Source organism: Muscardinus avellanarius, assembly GCF_963383645.1.
Source record: "Muscardinus avellanarius genome assembly, chromosome: 6".
NCBI classification, from domain to species: Eukaryota; Metazoa; Chordata; class Mammalia; order Rodentia; family Gliridae; genus Muscardinus; species Muscardinus avellanarius.
The window spans coordinates 31,810,165-31,831,491 of NC_137791.1; positions in this window are offsets into that span (position 1 = coordinate 31,810,165).

Sequence of the window (21,327 nt, forward strand, 5' to 3'; positions counted from 1 at the left end):
AATTGGTCATGGAAAGCAAGCAAATATTAAGAAGTCAAAAGTTTACTATAAGTAATGGTTTATTTCTACTCTCATTCATCACTTTGAAGGTGAGATTTCTGTTTTGTTTTAACCTCACATATAATTAAATCTCTACCATCTTGCACTAACTCATATACAGAATGAATCAATTCCAACTTTATTTATTCCATTAAGCTATTAATAACTACTATTACAAGATTAGCTCTGTAATTTTTCAAATGAGATTTAGAAATTTATATAATTAAAAATAACAGTTGGATATTTTCTGCTGGGAAAAGTTATTTATTATCAACTAATCATCATTTAGGTGAAATCATTAGTTAGTTAAAAGATTAATGCCCATTATCATCTGTTAGATTATTGCCAAACTAGGTGTTGGCGGACATTCATTCAGAAAAACTGACCCATGTGAATATCAAATAAGTTTAAGAAATTGAGTTTCTATGTTCTATGATTTGTTTATTAATATCAGCATAGACAATCTGTGAATTAGGCTAAATATCTGTGCTCCTCTCATGCCTCAACTGACCAACCTCTGTAGAACTCCAGTGACCTTTCACCATTGCTACTGTCCCTTATTGTACAAAATCCAGGGGGTAGTTGTCCTTCTTTGTTAGATTGTTAGCTCTAGCCCTCAAATGCCCTCTTCTACATTACTAAGAGGCAGAAAATATAGATGGAATTCTCAGTTCTACCTTCATTAATTGTATAATTTTTTCAAGTTAATTAAAAATTTTGAATATTTTTTCTCACTGATTATAGAAATAATATCTATACACCTTTTAGGTTTGTTATGAGGTTTAAGTAAAAATGAAACATTTAATATTTTGCATATTGCCAGACTTTTAGTAACTTTTTAAAATGGTAGTTACTAGTATAAGTATTATTACCTCCATTCCATTAGAATACTGTCTTCTGGAAAATAAGAGGCCCTATAGCTTGAAAATTAACTCATAATGGTATGTTAATTGTTGATACTATAAACCTGATCAGTCTTGATCAGCTCATTGAATCATTTTCTTCAGTAACCAGTACTTAAGCCAGAGGTTCTCACATTTTTTACTTAAATTTTTTTTTTTTTTGGTGGTACTGGGGTTCCTGGAAGCCCTTCTATCTCCGGGCTACACTCCCAGACCTATTTTTACATTTTTATTTGGAAACAGGGTCTCCCAAGCCAGCGCGCGCGGCTCGCTTCGAACCTGCGCGATCCTCCTGTCTCTGCCTCCCAAGCGCGGGGATTACAAGCGTGCGCCACCACGCCCGGCTTTACTTAAATTTTCATAGGTATTATAACTCTTAAAAGGTAAGACTCCATGACCAGATAAATTTGGGGCATAAATTTTCGGTTCTTTACTGTAGTAATTTTCCAAATGTTTTAATGTACTCACATACATTGTGAATATTTATAAAGAAATCTTAAAAAAAAACAACCAACCATTCAAACCATTCCCAAACCTTGGGTGCTGTAATATGTATTCAAAAAACCTTGATACTTGAAGAATTAATGGTAAAAATGTGATGTGTGTTCTATTGTTTCTGTTAGGTTTCTTCAGACTTCTCAGTCACTTCCAAAATTAGTTACCACATTTTTAAGCTACAAAACACAAATATCCACACTGGGATTTCTTAAAATATCTGGTCAAATTTTTGTTAATAAAATTAACGGTTCCCCCAAAGCAGTGAACCACCTGCCTTTCTTTATTTTTCACTGCAAATTACTTGAAACATAATATTTGCTTAAAAAGTCCTTATACCTGCCCCTTTTGCTCTTCATATCCTCACAAAACCCCATGCTGTCTTTGAAGTAAGATGCTAATTCTCATATTATTTCCTCTGCAGTAAGATTCTAATTATATCTAGATCATCAAGAGCAATGCCTGTGCATAGTTTCTCTGAGAACTGCATTTAAAGTATTCAAGTAACTGAAATGCTGGGTTGGAATTCATATTTTTGTGCCTTAAATAGTTTTTAAAAAAGTGGTAGCTAGTAGCAACCTTATTGCTAATTAATATGCATGATGCTTTCTAGCTGAGTACACAAGTGTGATATATTTACAATGGATGAAAGTCAAAGAAGGATGGGAAGATTTACAATTTTGCACAATTATCATACCATTTTTTTGCTTTACAAACAGAGCTTTATAAACAGAGACAATCATGTAATCACAAAGAGCAGCCCCCAAAAATCTTGGTTTCAAGTGAAGTATTTCACATGTAGTTGCAGGAATGGAATTAAAGTAAACAAAATAAGAAAAAATAAGATGGGAAAGATATTTTCTAAATAGAAAATCATTTACTATCTCAAATAAATGCATTATCCTCTAGTATTATGTAAATTTAAAATAATCAAAGATTATAATAAATATTTCTTAGTATCCTTGATTTACAGTATGTCTTTTTTTCATTTTAGCTGTAATCTGGAAGTGTGAATAGTCTTAACAGAAATATAAATAATTTTCATTTTTTACTAAACTTTAAATTTAGACTCATCCTACCCTCAAGATGCACTCCTACCCCTGTTTTATGTTTTATTTTGAAACAGAGTCCCACTAATTTGCTTAGGCTAATCTCAAACTTATGATCCTTCTGTCTCAGCCTCTCAAGTACTGAAATTATGGGTATGCACCACCATGCCTGCTACTAATTTTCTTTAATGAGAGCTAGTATGAACAAAGATAAGAGACATTTTGGAGTTTAAATATTTATATGAATTATCTCATTTAAAATATTTCTATAATTGTACAGGCTAAAACATGCATCAAATAGTATGTTCCATACACCATAAAAAACATAAAAAAGCAAATTCTAAACCAAAATTAAAAACCAAATTTTTAGGATTTCAGATCTCAGGCTCTTCTCTGGGAAAAACATTATGCTGAAGTCTTTTGCCTGAATTGTGAGCAAATTAATGTGACAATCTACACTTCTACTTCTGCCCAGAGCCACTGTATAACCAGGCTTATTTTGACATGTGAGCTGAGAGATCATGGAAGTGTTCCTGGAAGACTAATTTTCATGTTTTCTAAGAGAACAGTGTATATTTGGAGCTCTCCTGGCATATCTTTTCTTGAAAATAGCTGCTTTGTCTTTGACTTGTTAAATCTCTTTTTATCAGCCCACACATAGTATACTTGACCTCAAACTCTGAGAGATGCTGAATGATGATCCAACACTGAAGAGGTGACCTGACTATCAGGACTTTGCTTTCACTTAACATATATTTTAGAGACTACTTTTAAAACAGAATAATGTGCTTTAGAGATGCAGTTCAGTCTGTTTTACCCATTTTATGGTAAATACTTTACCACTAGATTATCTCCCATCCTCCACCAATTCTAAAATCCATATCAAATAATATTAAGCATTGAAATGACTTTGTGAGGCATATAGTCAAGCTTTTCCATTTTCTCCCTCCTCCCCTACCCCCAGTACTGGGAATTGAACCCAGGGGCATTCTACCTCCAAGCTACACCCTGGCCTAATTTTTTATTCTTTGTTTTCTAAACAGGGTCTCACTAAATTGTGGAAAGCCTCACTATGTAACAGGATTTCTGCAAACTGAAATTCTCCTGTCTCAACCTTCCAAGTACTGGGGTTACAAGCATGAGCCATCATGCCTAGCTTAAGCTTTTCCATTTTACAGATAAACAACATAAGGTCAAGAGAGGATTAATCAGCTAAGGAAGACTTTTATTCTAAAAATACAACTATACTTGTTTATGATTTCATTTGAAACTACTTTTAGCAATTTAATATTCTTTAGTTGTATCTACAAGGTGCATATTCATGTGGGAGAGCTAACAAATGCTACTTAATATACAAACAATGCTTCAACAAGATTTTCATGCATTTTGGAGAAGGTTCCTTGAATAGTGGAGAAGAATGTACATTCAGATGTTGTTGGTTGGAAATTTTATATATGTCTACTAGGTCCATTTGTTTTATAGTGTTCTTTAGCTCTGAAGAGTCTTTACTTATCTTTTTCCTGAAAGATAGATATAGAAGTATGAGTGGTGTGTTGAAGTCTCCTAATATTATTGTATTTGAGACCTAATTTTTCCTAAGAGTTTGTTTTATAAAAGTGGGTACACCCACAATTGGGGCATATATGTTTATTATCACTAAATATTTTTGTTGAATTGTTCATCTTATTAGTAAGAAATGACTCATTTTGTCTCTTCTGAAAAGATTTAAAGTCTGCTTTGTCAGATATGAGTGTTACTACCTCTGTTTTCAGGCTCCATTTACAATAGCACATCTTTTTTCTGTCACTTCACCTTTAATCTATGGATATCTTTGTCTGTAAGCGAGTTTCTTGCAGGCAGCATATGATTGGATTATATTCTTTAATGTACATTGCCAGCCTCTGACTTTTAATTGGAGCATTTAGACCTTTAACATTTGGTGTTATTATTGAGAGATGATTTTTGTTTCCTATATTTGACTTACATTTACTATTTTATATAGTATTATTTCTCCTTCACTTAGAAGTCAAACAACAGTAAATGCTGGTGAGGATATAAAGAAATAGAAACTCTTTTATATTCTTGGTGCTATTGCACATTAGTGAATATACTGTAGAGATTCCTAAGAAATTTAGGAATGGATCCACCATATGATCCATTTTACCACTTCTGGGTATCTTTCCATAAAGACTAAAATCACACTGTTATAATAACATATGCACATCCATGTTTATAGCAGCACAATTCACAATAGCCAAATATCAAATTAGTCATCAAACTTGCTAAACTAGGTGTCTATCAATATATAAATGAACTACAAAATTGTAGGCTATACACACTATAGAATTCTATTCAACAATCAAAAAGGACAAAATAATGTCATTTGAAGGAAAATAGATGGACCTAGAACATTATGTTATGTAAGATGAACCAGTCACAGAAAGCGATCATATGTTTTCTCTCATATGAGGAAGCTATGGAGTATTGAGATATCAGAGGGACTTCAGCTAATGGAGGAGAAACTCCAGTGGAGTCAAGGAGGTGGTGAAGGGAGGATCAATGGAGGAATCACTTCCATTTTCATTGACATTATGTACAAATGTGAAAATACCAATGTCAATCTCAATACCCTGTATGGGGAAGATGGGGGAAATAGCAAGAGAGAGCTGGGGGAAAGCCCACCAAGTGCTGTGTGCACATACATCACCATCGCTATAAACTACATTATGTTGTGAGACTATCATTCACCAATAAAATATTTTAAAAAATATTTCTTATGCAGCTAAGAATGGTGGTACACTCCTATCATCCCAATACGTGGAAGGCTGAGATAGAAGGATTTCAGGTTCAACATCAGCTCTCAGGAACTTAATGACACTCTTTTCAAAGCAAAAGATAGAAGAGGCTGGAAGTGTAGCTTAGAGATAGAATGCCTTTGGGTCTGATCTCTAGTACTTGTGCACATGTACAAACACCACACACACACACACACACACACACACACACACACACACACACAATTTCTCAAAAAAAACAATTAACAAGTGCTTTGATTTCTCTGTTTAACATCAAATACTCCTTTCTGTCTATAATAGGCAGATTTTCATTCCCTTAATTTTCAGTCTTCAATCACCTTTTTAAACTGAGTCAGGTATATCTTAGTATACTCTCTCCCCATCTTATAAATGTGTTTCTGAGTTCTCAAGTAAGTTAACATTATTTTTTTCTATGGTATCACTACCAATCTCACTAACATATGGAGGTGAATGTGGTGGCATCCCAAATGAAACACAGCAAGTGCCCTGTGCATGTATTTTGTATCACTTTACTATGATGCATAATTATAATGCACCAATAAAAGTATATTACTTTGCTAAAAATTCACTGGTATAGGAAACCATTAGGAGTAATATTAATTCCAGTAATATATTCAACTATTCCTAAAACTGTCATAATTTTTTTTCTATTGAAATCTCTAGGATTGATTTCAAAATATACTTTCACTTTCAAAGACTGATAGATACAGTAGTTAGAGGAAAATAATAAAAAGAAATAAGCTAAGAATCAAAACTCTGAGACATCATTCTTACCCTTATGTGATTCTAATCAAATCACTTAATCTTTTTAAGCTTGCATATTTATCTATAACCTAGAGCTAATTATACCTGTCCTGCTTACTTCACATGGTTGATATGAGATTAAATGTGATAATGAGTGTGAGACTGCTTTGTTAGCTGTTAGTCACCAGCAATTAAGTTATTCATTTATTCATACATTCATTTATCCAACAGTTTTGAGCTTATACCCTAAGTCAGTGCTCTCCTAAACACTGAACACATTACATTGTCTCAAAAGATGCAGGTGCTGCCTCTGTGGAACCCAAGTTAGACATTAACCAGAACACAAAGAAACAAGTACATAAAATCAAACTGGGGCCACTTGGAATAACAGCATTCTATGTAAAATAATAAAAGAAGAGGTCTACCTTAGATTCTGGAAAATTCTCTTAAAGTTAATAGCATTTGAAGAAGTACACACAGGAGAAAAACAAGGAATGGGGAGGGTGATGATAAAAAACACTCTAAGACACAATACACATTGCCTTAAAAGAGAAATATTTTTTAGTTATACAGGAACAAGAAGCAGGTAGACAAGAATAATGAAAAATAGCATGGGGGAGTTAGCCAGATATTCCAGAAAATTGCACTTTTGTGAAGTATATTTTTTTTACTAAGTACAATGAAACTTTTTGAAGAGTATTAAGTAGTGGATTGATCTATCATGAACACTGTTGGTAAGGACACTTTATTTCTTTGTAGAAATTTGAGATCTACTTTTTGTAACAAATCAACAAATTCAAAATTGGCACATAATGATTGAAAATAAAAATTTAAAAGGAATATTTTCTTTCTTGATTAAAGAATTGCAAGATAAAGGTGCTATATGCTACTGTAGGCATAGGAGGATCAGAAGACAAGTTTAGTTGGTAATCGCTAAGATCAAAGTTATGTTATTATGATGTGAGAAAGGTAACAAACTTGGGCAAAAAATTCTAAAATCAGCCATAGTATGGTCTATATGTGTTCCCTTCCAAAAATTAGGTGTTGCCATTGTGACCCTGTTAAGAGGCAGAGCCATTAAGAAGTGATTAGATCTTGAATTTACCACCCTCAAGAGTGCCATTAAGATTCTTTATAAAAGGCCACACCTGTAATTACTAGAAAGTGAGAAAATAAGTACAAATAAATTACTCAGTCTATGGTATTTTGATATAGCAGCACAAGCTATATAATATGGTTAGCCTATAATATCAATAATTTTTGTGTTTAAGTATGAGTTGGTGTTCTCCAATATAATCATAAAAAAACAATTTGAGCACAAATAAAAATATCGTTACTCTTCAAATCAATACAGCTTGGTTGAACAATAAGGTTCACAATTTTATGTTAAATTTCAGAATATACGAACTCTAATGTCCTAATGTAGTTTTATAACTCATTTGTCAGCAATACTTGATATGCTATAACAATTTTGGAAGAAAAAGCCACACTGAAATGATGTAAGATGTTAGTTTTTATTTCATCCTATTAAGCTTGAGTATTTGCATGTTTCCCCATGAAAATATAGCTTATTTGGTTACAGGGTTTTTCCCAAGATACTTGGCAGTGTTGCATAATATATGATATAAGCATCTTTATCATCTTTCTAAAATTTTTATAATTTTGAGTCTATACCCAAATATTTCATATAAGGTAATATGGACCTATAATAATAGTCACCTTCTTGGGAATCTTTGAAAGTTTGTCAGTCAATCTGCTGAATGACAAAGGAAAAGAAAAGTGCTGCTTTTATTTATTTTCAAATAGATTTAGGAACATGCCATCATAATAAAAAGTTAAATGACCTATGTTCAGCTCAAAGAGGAAAATATGATTTGGACCAATTCTAAACATGCAGTTATTTTGTTTGTTTATTTTATTGTTTGCTTATTTTCTTTTTAAAGTAAAAGGATCTAAAAGTTTTAGGTAAGTTATGATAAAAGGAAAAGCCAAATATTGGTCCTTCCTTTAATTTCTTTTTGGTTTGGTTTTCTTTTTAATATGCTTTTATTGGACCCTTATAGTCTCACATCACAGTGTAAATCACATTGACAGTGGCATACATGTATACATTACTTGATACTGCCCCCTGCTTTCTCCTCCCTCGTACAGAGTACTGAGATTGGCATTAGTATTTTCACAAATGTACACAAAGCCAATGGTAGTAATTCCTTCAATGATCCTCACTCTTTTTCCTCCCCTTTCCCTAGATCGTCTCTCTGGCTTCACTGAGGTTTTATTTTGGTTTTGTTAATGAGAAGAAGCATACCCATAGAAATTACAGCAGATGTGTGGATATGGAATCTTTTTGTCCCCACTGATAGAGCCTAAGTGGGAGGAACTAACTTCAGTTTTATTTCTGTTGGGGAAGTAGTAGTAACTGCTGCTGCATTCACGGAAGAAAAAATTCTAACCACATTCTCAGACTTAAGGAATTAAATATTCATGTCACTTTGACTTTTAAAGAATCTCAAGTCTCTACATTCTCAACATGGGATGCTGTTGAGGGGGAAGTAAGTACACAGGGTGGAAACTAGGAGAATGAGGAATCACGCTCCAATGTTGTAATGCCATAAAACACTGAGTGATTTGTCCATCTGAATGTGTCAGTGTCCCTCTTTAGCTAGACAAAGATAAGGCAATATCCATAAAAGAGACACAGTCACCAGAGGACAATTGCTAGTTCTAGAAACTGGATAATTGGAGCAAGGCTAAAATGACAGGTAACAATACTTAGTTTCATTACTGTCAGGTACTGCATAACAACATTTTTGGTCAACAACAGATCACAAACTGATGGTGGTCTCCCAAGATTACGTCAACTAGTGATACAGCTTAGTTTGTATAATTAAGTACACTCTGTGATTTTCACACAAAAATGAAATAGACTAGTTGGGTGTGGTGGCACACGCTTGTAATCCCAGTGTTTGGGAGGCTGAGACAAGAGGATTGTGGTTCACAGGCAGCCTCAGCTACTTAGGCCCTTTGCAACTCAGAGAGACCCTGTTTCAAAATAAAGAACAAAAACCTAGGGCTTAGGGTAGAGCTTGGAGGTAGTATGCCCCTGGGTTCTATCCCCAGTACCACACACACACACACAAAAAAAAGAAATAGACTAAAGAAGCCAGGCGTGGTGGCTCACGCTTGTAACCCCACGATTGGGAAGTTGAGACAGGAGGATCGCGCAGGTTCGAAGCCTGACTCGCTGGCTTAAGAGACCCTGTTTAAAAAAAAAAAAATCTATCTATCTATCTATATCTATCTATCTATCTATCTATCTATCTATCTATCTATCTATCTATGTATATATATGTATATGTGTGTGTGTGTGTGTGTGTGTGTGTGTGTGTGTGTGTGTGTAGCCTGGAGGTAGAAGGGTTTCCAAGAACCCCAGTACCACACACACACAAAAAAAGAAATAGACTAAAGATTAAAGTTGCATGTTTCAGAACACATCACCATTGGTAAGCAATGTGAGACTGCACTTTTTTATACTTGTATTTGTGCATTATAATTGTACATCATAGTGAGATTCAAAGTGATACAAACAAGCCAGGAATGGTGGCACACGCTTGTAATCTCAGCATTTGAGGCAGAGACAGGAGGATCCAGGTGCGTAGATAGCCTCAGCTACTTGGTGAGGCCCTTTGCAACTCAGTGAGACCCTGTTTCAGAAATAAAAATATGTAGGGATGGTGGTGTGTCCCAGAGGTAGAATGCCCCTGGGTGGCATTCCCAGTGCCACCAAAAAAAAAAAAGTGATGCAAGTATACAATCACCCAGCTCTTAGTATATTTTCCTCCATTTCCTACCACACTTCTTCATTTCTCCCCATTATGTTAGTGAGATTGGTAGTGATCCATTTATATGTACTTAGCCTTATTTAAACTTTCTTCAGTCCTGTTTTTCCCTCCCACTTCCCTCTTCCAATGTCTTTCTGCTATTATACTGGTTTCTTTTATCATTTGACAATACTTTCTTTTGTTCCTTATTTTAATTCTAGTTGTCATATATGAGAAAAAATTACCTTTGACATTCTAGAATCTGGATCTTCAGCACAATATTAACTAGTTCTATTCATTTTCCTTCGGATGACATAATTTTGTTTTTCTGTGTAGCTCAGTAAAATTCTATTTTGTGTATATTCCATATTTTTATTATTTATTCATCTATTGATGGACACCTAGATTGGGTCCATAATTTTAGTATGAGTTGAGCTGCTATAATTATGGGCATGCATATATTACTATAGTATTCTAACTTTATTTAGTTTTAAAGATACCAAGAGTTGTATCATGGATCATATGATGATTATATTTCTAGTCTTTATAGGAGCTTCCCTACTGATCTCCAGAGTGATTGTACTAATTTACCATTCCACCAATACTTATGAGGTTTTTATTTCTCCCAAATCCTCACCAGCATTTATTATTATTTATTTGTATTGTATTATTATTTATTTTACAGTACTGGGGATGGAATCCATGGACATTCTACATCGGAGCTACAACCCCAGCCCTGTTTTTTGGTTCTTTATTTTGAAACAGGGTCTCACTGAGTTGCAAAGGGCCTCACTAAGTACCTGAGGGCAAAATTTGAGCTGTTTTTGCGTATGGCAAGAGATAGGAATTTAGTTTTATCCTTCTGCATATGATTATCTAATTTTCTCAGAAACATATATTAAGGAGATTGTCTTTATTAAAAATAAGCTGCATTTAAATACATGATTTGTACCTGGGTTCTCTATTATGTTCAATTTGTCTATGTTCATTTTTATTCCAGTGCCATGCTGTTTTGGTTAATACAGCTTTGTAGTATGCTTTGAATTTAGATGTTATGGGTTCTCTAGCTTTGTTCTTTTTGCTCAATATTACTTTGAATATTTGGAGTTCTTGGTGTTTTTATATAAATTTTAGGACTGTGAAGAATTTTACTGAATTCCCATTCTACTGTAAAGAATACCATTAAGATTTTTATGGACTTCCGGTAAGATGGTGACCAAGGGAAGCAGCACATATAGTCTTGCTGACACTGGGTCTCCATTGCCGTAAAATCAGCATTCTTACAAAAGAAAAAAGTACCATAACTTTAAAAAGAACATGATAAGTAAAAGATGACAGGAAAAAAATTAGAAGGCTGATCAGAGAGCAGAAAACAACCCTGCCTACCTACAATGGCTGCAGCTGCAGGCGCCACCATGGTGGCCATCTTACTTCACCATGCCTGACTGCCAGAAACTCACAGGAAACAACCGACAACTTAAAATGAGATAAGCAGCTGTAGCTCATTTGAATTATAAGCTATCAGTTTATCCTGCACAAACTTGCAGCAGGGGTGGTAGAGCTCACCACACCCTCCAAGAATTCAGAGCCATACTCAACACCATCTTAAATGAACCTGCCATCCTCATGAGAGAACACCCAGTGCAGCCATAGGGACTTGCACAGCTGTGATAAAGTAAGTGGGTGTGAGTCTTTGCAGTTCAACCCAGTGAAGGTGGGGTTTGAGTCTGCTGTTGTACATTGAAGAGGCTCAGAGAGACTCAGGCTCTGCATCAGTGAAAAGCATGGAGGGGAGACCTTCACTTAACACTATATCCAACTAGTAGGATCTCCAAGGTCACCACAGACCACACAATTTTGGTAAATGGGGAGAAGTCAGACCAACCCAGCTCTAGCTTTGGAGAACAGAAACTCTTATGTATACACCGGATTTGGTCCCAAAGCCACACCTGGCTATATGGGAGGGAGATACTCAGGTTCCCTATCTGTGGAAAGCATGAAGGGTGACCTATGCTTAACACTTGATCAAGCCCCATTGATACTGGGCATCTGCATAGACTGAGAAAGACTCAGAGAGTCAGGCTTGTGGCAGAAAAGGTGCTATTGGTACAACCACTTTGGAAAACAGTATGGAGGATCCTCAGAAGAATGGAAATGAACTTACTATATGATCCACAATACCACTTCAGGGTATCTACCCAAGAGAATGGAAACCAAAATACTAAACTAATGAATGTCTATCTATGTTCATAGCTGTACAATTCACCATTGCCAAACTATGGAACCAACCAAAATGTCCATCAACAGATGAATAGATTACAAAAGTATGGGATATATACATAAAGGAATTTTACTCAGCATTAAGAAGAACAAAATTATGTCATTTTCTGTGAAACGGATGGAACTGGAGAACATTATGCTAAGTGAGATTAGTCAGTCACAAAAAATAACAAATTGGATATAGTCCCTAATATGCAAAAGCTAGGGAGAAAATTCATATGAAGCACTCTAGAAAAAGAAGAAACTATAGATGAGCAAATAAGGTGACCTAACTGAGGCTGAAGAGGGAAATTCTCTAATGTACATGATGTGCATTCACAAACATATCAAAGTCAATAACTAAGCCAAATATGAGAATGAGGGTGGGGGGAAGGATTGGGATGAGAATTGTATAAGAGCTAATTGGGTGATGTGTGCATGTATGCTTCTACAATCTTGTACTCCATTAAGATGTATGATTACAATGCACCAATAAAATTTATAAAAAAAAGAAGTAAAAAGTTCTTATTGATATTGAACTGATATATAGATCATGCTGGGGAATTTGAAAATTTTATAATATTTATTTTTCTAATCCATGAGATGACTTTTCCTTAATTTTTTTTTTAATTTTTAAATCTGTGTATCCTAAATTACTTTGTAGATATTTTAGAGATTATTAACCTTGTTGGGTTAAATTTATGCCTAGATATTACATTTCTTTTTTGTGTGTGTGATGGTACTGGGGTTCCTGGAAGCCCTTCTACCTATGGGCTACACTCCCAGATCTATTTTTATATTTTTATATTTTTATTTGGAAACAGGGTCTCTTAAGCCAGCGTGGTTGACTTTGAACCTGCGCGATCCTTCTGTCTCTGCCTCCCAAGCACGGTGATTAAAAGCGTGCGCCACCACGCCCAGTGTAATATTATATTTCTTTTGAACTTACTCTTAGTGGGAGTTATGCTCCTTTTGTACATTATTGCCCAGTGGAATGTTCTACAATAATAGAAATGTTCTGTGCTGCCACATATTATGGCTACTAATCACTTGAAATATGGAATCAAATTTATAATCCTACTTAATTTTAATTAAAATTAAAATTATAAAGTCAAATAAGGCTAATGACTACTGTTTGACTGGCACATATCTAGCAGATTCTTCATGGTATCAAGTTCTTTATTTACATTTTGAAGTGCCTGTTCTTTCAAGCTGCTATCAATTTTTTGGCTGTTGATATTAAATATTCTTTGAGATATACTCCTCAACTGGCAGTAATATTCCTTAGGACTTTTTTTCTTTTTTTTCTTTACTTTTATTGGTGGATTGTAGTCCTGGCTCCCTCTTTATTCCCCTCTTCTCCACATAAGGTATTGAGATTGGTATCTCATTCTACATTAATATGACCTTTTGACTATTATGATATTAATATAAATTATTAAGGCAAGACATTACTTATCCTTTTTTTATTCCTGAGCACTGTCTTTGATATAGAGTAAATAGAGTACATAGAAATTTCCAAGGCTCTTCAATTTATAGGACTATGCAATTATAATTACCTACATATTTTTATTGATGATAATGATGAAACCATAATAGTGACAATTCTCAGGATTCAATAAAAATATAACAAAATCTGTTACCATCAATGAGATTGGAGAGATTATTGGTTGCCTTGAGATAAACTGGTTTGTTAAATGTCATATAGAAAGGAATCTAATGAATGGCAAAAGGAAACGAGGACAAGTTGTAACTTCAGTCCATCCCCCAGGGCAGTGGTCTGTGCCTTGTTAAATTATAGTGGTTTTTATTCTCTAATTATAATTACCAGCATCTTTTTGTGGGTTTATAAAATATTTAATTTACCAGGGTGGAAAAAAATCACACTATAAGTACTCTCAGTTTGAAAACTGATGTAAAAGGAAAGGGAAAATGGAGAAACAGGTGTTAGAAAATAAGAGAATACTGAGGAAATGTTTTTTTAGAACACGTCTGAATTCTCAGTCTATAGATAGTTTGGCTTAACAACTTTTATCACCTGAGAGTGAGAACCAGGAAAATAATCAGCTTCTAGTCACGTGTTACTGTTTCCACAGTATAGAAATAAAACGGTATCTATTTATTTGGTTTAGCTGTGGTTTGTAGTTTAACTTATTGCATGCTATGAAAAGTAATTAAATGGCCAGATGTGGTGGTGCACACTTGTAATCCCTGTAATTGGGAGGCTGAGACAGGATTGCAGTTTTATGGACAGCCTCAGCTGCTTAGTGAGACCCTGTTTCAAAATAAAGAATAAAAATAGGGGTGGGGGGTATAGCTCAGAGGTAGAATGCCCCTGTGTTCAATCCCCAGTACCAAAAAAAGTAATTAAATTAAAATCATATACATATATAATTTATATGTAGTATAATTTGTGGCTTGTATTTAAATGATTATATGCTAATAAAATTATTAAATCATATATCTTGATGTATATTATATATAAAATATGCATATTTTATTTTATTTTTTTGCAGGTCTGGAGATAGAACCCAGAGGCATTTGACCTCCGAGTTATACCCCCTGCCCTATTTTTTTATTCTTTATTTTGAAACAGGATCCCACTAAGTTGCGGAGGGCCAAAGTAGCTGAGGCTGTCCGCGAACCATGATCCTCCAGTCTCAGCCTCCCGAATGCTGGGATTACAAGCGTATGCCACCAAGCCTGGCTTGAAAAAATATGCATATTTTATATACAATATGAATTAAACCTGATATAGATACAGCTGATATATATCTATATCCATATACAAGCAGCAGATGAATGTGCTATTTTAACAACTGCAAGGAAATGTCAGAATATGGACAAAATATTTTGAACAATAAAAAATAGACACTTTGTCTAGATGTGGGTGATTTAATAAAAAAACTACTTTGAATTTTTAATATCTGCATTTTATATCCCAAAGACACTTTGTCACTGAAAATTTTTTAATAACTAGATGATATATTTCAAATAATCAGTCTGATAAAAGTGTATGACATTCATTCATTTGTAAGAATAAAGCTATCAAGATCCAGTTTATGTCAGTCTACAAGCAAATTGCTGAGACAGAGTAAGACTTGGCATCTGCTATCTAGATATTCAGTATGTTTAAAGATTCTTGCTATATGTTACCAGGGTGCCTATAAGATTATAAAAGCAATATCCTGCTGCAGTAGAGAAAAGGCAAACTTCAGAAGATGTTTTGAAGAGTAAACCATAGGAAATAACATCTGGGGTAAGCCTTCACTGAAGTAAAGAAAAAGAGCATTTTATGGAGAACATATAAAGAGGCATGATCTTCAAAATGTTCAGCATTTCCAGAATTGATGAGTTATGTGGAGAGTGAAAAGAAATGAGCTTAGCTCATTGAAATCTTGAAAACTATTGTATTTCCTATTAAATAAATTTAGGTTGGTTTTTATAGTTTCAATTATTAAAAGTAATATAATGTTTTGGGATACATTAATTTAAATTTCAGTGTCCACAAATAAATTTATTGAAATATTGCCATGAAAATAAATTTAATTATTTTTCTATAAGTTATGGAAAAACAAGATTTTTGGCATTTTATTATTCAAAAATATTGGCAAAACTGGTCTCCTTAAGTATGTAGTTGAAAAAGTTAATATGTCAGATTTCTAAATTAAAGAAAATATGTCTTTTTATAGTTCATCATTGATATGGTCAATAGAAACCATGGTCCAAAGCTGGGCGTGGTGGCACATGATTATTATCCCAGTACTTGGAAGGTTGAGACAGGAGGATTTCAGGTTTGTGGTCAGCCTCAGCTACTTAGTGAGGCCCTCCTGCAACTTAGTGAGATCCTGTTTCAAAATAAAGAATAAAAAACAGGGCTGTGAAGTTCAAAGGTAGAATGCCACTGGGTTCAATCCCCAGTATTGGAAAAATAAAATAGAAATCATGGTCCAAGTAATATATAATAATACTAGCCACTGTTTCTTTTTATTATGAGTTAAGATCCAAAAAGAAATTTGTGTTTTTATTTCACAACAGTTAAATAATAGCATCAATACAGTTTTCATCAACATCAATCAGCTTTGCTTTATAAAGCTTGTCTTAGTCCATTTGGGCTGATATAATGAACTACATTAATTTGAGTGGTTTGAAAACAACACTGATTTCTTACAGTTCTGAAGGTTAGGAAGTACAGCATATTAGGTGTCATATATAGTGTAGATAAGATGTAAGAAGGAAGACAGCTCTCTTGCGCCTCTTTTATAAGGACACTAATTACAATCATGTGTGTTCTGCTATCATGAACTATCACCTCACCTCCCAGAATCCCCAACTTGTATTCCATTTTTAGGGGGTCAGAATTTCAACATATAAATTTTAGGAAGACAAAAATATTTAGAATTATAACATAACAGAATTTCTCTTTAGCTTTAACATTTAAAAAATTGTATAGACCTAAGTCCATCAGTTAGATCCTGCAAACATATTTGTAAACTTTTCTAAGAAAAGAACTCATGTTTGTATTTAAATCAAGGAATTTAAGTATTCAAAGAAATAGAGGTGATTGGGTGTGGTGGTGCATGATTATAATCCCAGTACTTGGGAGGCTGAGGCAGGAGGATCACAGGTTTGTGGCCAGCCTCAGCTACTTAGTGAGATCCTCTGCAACTTAGTGAGACCTTGTTTCGAAATAAAAGATAAAAACTAGGGCTGGGCATGAAGCTCAGAGGTAGAATGCCCCAGAGTTCAATCTCCAGCACTGCAAAAAATAAGACAAAAAAGAAATAGAGGCATTTCAGGTGTTTCTTTCAGAAAAATGAGGCATTTTAAACATTAAGATAAATATAACCATACAAATAATCTTTGCTTTCCCACTCCATTTGCTGATTATTCATGCAGATAATCAAAACAGAGTAGAAGATGTCTTAGATCAATTAACATGATACAGTTGAACACACTTACACAGTGAATACACAGATGTTTCTCTGTGACTTAATCTTCTAATTTTGGAAAGAAAGAATCTCATATTTTAAATCTTAAAATATTTGCTGCATAAGATTAAATTTTTAACATTAGAATATATTTGAAAAACACTATTTTGAGAATGATAATTTTCTTAGCTTGATCTTTAATATGCTGTTTAAATTAACTTCCTCAATATTTTCACCAAATATTAGTGAGTTTATTAATTTCTTCTACATAGGCTTTTTACTTAATGCAATTAAAACAATAAAAAAGCTTGTTTCTCATTAAAATACAATGTTGGATAAATTCAGAAAATGTTTACTCATAAAATATGTATTTGATATATTGTTTTATAAAAATGTTTAATTTTAGAATTATAAAGATATGTAGGTTTAAATTCAGATAAATTATAAAACATTAATTCATAGCTTAAAACATGCATATTATTTGATTGGAAATGAGCACATCAAGGAAATGTATTGGGACAGTATGAAGAGCAAGGCTAAGAGTTGATAATTACCAGAGTACTCAAATTATCTCAGAGGTATTGACAGGTGTTCCATGGACTACTACTCTATCATAGTAACTAATCCCAAATTTCTCATGTTTTCTTGATGGAAACCTTATTGCTGCACACAACTGGTATATCTGCAAATAATTTCATTTTAATTTGACTCCTTAAGATAAATGGTTTTTATTGAAAGGATCTTAGGGATTTACAGAATTGGACGAAGGCTGAATAACACATTGGGAAAATAATCAGGAACTATTTGGAAAGACCATGCTATAGTATCTACAGTCAAAGTCACCAGGTAGATGTTGATGCAAATTTTGATACTGTGCTGGAGATAACCTCTTTCTTCTATATATCATGATACTAGTTCAAGGTTCAAAATTCAGAAAGAATGTATTTGTTTAGCCTGTTCAGTGATTGTACCAAAGTAGGAAGAGATTACCTCTTTCATAGTGGGAGGTGGGTGCCATCTTGTAAGCTGATACACAAAGAAGGATTTCCTAAAAGAAGAGAATAGTAATATAGTGGAAATTTCATGCTGGATAATAAACAAGCAACAAAGGTTTACTATATATCTGTATTTGTGTCCCTGACATACATACAACTTACATACATATTTAAAACTATTTTTAAATTGTAAATATGATAGCTATGCTGTCAATTTTGTTATTGTGGTTACTTGAGAAATATATAGGTTATAAACCAAAGTACCTAAGTGGAGACATCTATAAGTTATTACTCTACTAACATTTTTATCTTTTTTATCTTCTGTTCTGCCATGTTTTTTCCACTTTCATCTTCATTCTTTTAATCTTTCCCATTGGATGTCTTTATTTATAAATTTGGTCTTATTATCTCCCTTGTTACTCCCCTGAGACATCACCTAAAATTTATTTGCAAGAGCACTTGGGTAATACAATTGTTTTAGTTTGGGCTATCCTAGAAACAGAACCTTATGAAAGAATTTGCCGTAATTATTTCATTTGGAAAGTAATCCTAGAAAACTTTATCGAAGATTGTGGAAGTGAAATGGAATAAAAGGCCTTGTTTGTAACCAAGTGAGTTGTCACTGTGGATGAGTAACTTGAGCTTGATTCCACTGGGGAAATCTGACAGCCAGAGTAGACCAATTAATGAGAGCTGAGCTATTTTATACTTCAGTTTTCAGTAGTCACTGATTTAGGTTCTCTCAGATCTACCTGTTTTGATTCAGATGGGTAAAGTGACCTCTGTGGTACAGAGAAGGCCATAAACAAGGGTTTGGTGAAGCTCTGGAAGAGCCCAAGATTATTTTCCAGGCCTCCTCCAGGGGGCAGTGGTCCTGGCTACAGTCAAAGAAATGGGCCACCAAACTTGTTCCTACTAAGGAACTCAAAGAAACCCTGTAACTTGTTTCTGACTCCTCCTAACCATAGGAAAGTTCTTGACAAATTAGAGGCTTGTAGCAAGCCATGTTCATTCATGATCATGGAGAAAGACCTTGACATTGGTTTTGGTCCCTGAAACAGCCCTGTGACTCAGGTTCATCCTTCTCACTCATAGTCCATGGTCAGTCTTTCCTTCCCAGTGACCCACATAGTGACCTTGGGGGAACCTCCCAGTTACTTTGTAAGAAGGCAAAGAAATGAATTGGAATCCAGGCCAACAGGAAGTGAAGTGAAAAGAGTGGGGGATTATAAGTGTGGCTCCAATGGCATCCACTGCAGTAACTTGTTTTACTTCTGTTTGTAGGTTTTGCCAGTTGTCCCTTTATTAGTTACACTTGGAAGAGATTAAATGATATTATCAAATGAGCTCAGAAATAGCCAGCAGGCATTGAGGGACTTGAATAAGCAGTAACTCATCAGGAACAAGACTTGTAAAAGGTTGAGAAGATTTAGGGAAAAAGGGAGAGAGTTAGTAGCCAAATGGCTAGAGAGGAGTAAAACGGATGCAATAGTTCCATAAGTAGGCAGAAACAAAACAAAACAAAACAAAACAAAAACAAAAAACACAGAAGCTGGAACCAAACCAGAAGCTTTGGAGGATGTTGGAACACCCTCCCTAATTTCTCTTTTAGAATTAAAACACTTATTCCTCAGCTGCTGGTAAGGTTACTGGCTCACAATCAGCAATGAGTTCTTTTCTCTAACTTTCCTTTAAAGGGGAGCCTTGCCTAATGTTAAGCCATGTATGTAGGAGCTGCTCATATCCAGTGACTTGTCAGGATGGGGTTACAAAGGCTCTGCTCCCTATCTCATTATGGGGAACTTTTGATTCAGACCTCATTAAGAGCTCCTAATGAGACTGGCTGAGGCCACTTTTGAGAATGTATCACAGCTCAAGGTCTCCCTCTGCCCAATCTTGCTTGCCTTACTTCTTTATACTTTTGTGTTTATTTTTCCCCATGAGAGAGTGTTATACTTTTCTGTCACAATAACAAATACTCAAGGTAAACCTAGTGTGATGGTGCACCCTTGTAATCCCAGTACTTGGAAGGCTGAGTCAGGAGGATCACAGGTTCTTGGTCAGCTGCAACTACTTCCTGAGGCCACCCCACAACTTAATGAGACTTTGTTTCAAAAATAAAGAAAAAAAATGCTAGGGTTGTAGCTCAGAGCTAGAATGCTTCTGGGTTCAATCCCCAGTACTACAAAAAAGATACCCAAAGATAATTAAATTTTAAAAAGAAAAGGTATATTTAGGCTCACAGTTTCACAAGTTCCAATCCATGGTTGACAGATCTGTTGCTTTTAGGCTTTAACCCATGAGACTTTGGTGTTCCGAACTATAACAAAGAACATATCTTATAAACCTCCTATAAAAAATTTTCTTCTGCAAATTGGTTTTCTTAGAATGCCTTCTAAAATAGAAACAAGTAAGGAGTGGAGTACTGACAAAAGCAGGAATAAGGACTTTTGTTTGATTCTTTTAAATGGGGTAGATGGTAATGTTTATTTGCATTAATTTATTCCAAGCATACCTATAAATGAATTTTGATCTGTGTCTTACTACACATATAATTGTTAGTGTTTACTGACACATATTTCATCTGTATTCTAATATTGAACACTTGAAACTTACTTTGATTTCTATTAGATGCAAATATCAAGTAAATGTTGACCCAGGGAACATTACATTAAAAAATTGTTTTATGGGTTGCTATGAATATAAGCAATTCAGAAAAGATCTGGAGATTAAAAGTAAGGCTGTCATCTAGGGAGATTAGAATTGTCAAATGTATCATTCATTTATCAAGCCCCACTTTGTTAGTGCCAGTTTTAGTTTTTTCCTACAATATTGAGCAGGACATGATAAGCAAGTTATCACAATTAGTTTTCTATAAAAAGAATGACTTGAATTACTAGGAATGTTAATGTTACCTTCTTATTTACCTTTCAAAGTCTTTGGTTTCATGGGCAATTAAAGTCTACTCTTGACTTTTCAGACATTGAATATGAAGATTTCCATTTCTTTCTCCTCTTGAATAAAATATATATATTTTTTACTTTTCCAAGATTCTGCTTCAGCAGAGCTGTAAAGTCACTTTAGTATAGTATGAATAAAATAACTTCCTGTAAAAGGTCTTTCTGTTTCTCACAGTTAAAAACTCATTTCTTTCTTGTTTATATTAATATATCTATAGTTTCTTAATCCAGGGAATAGGAATGACTAAGAGGAAAAATACTGTTACTCTCAGTGCCTCCTTTTCTGAGGACTGAAAAATAAGGCTTGACTTTTTTT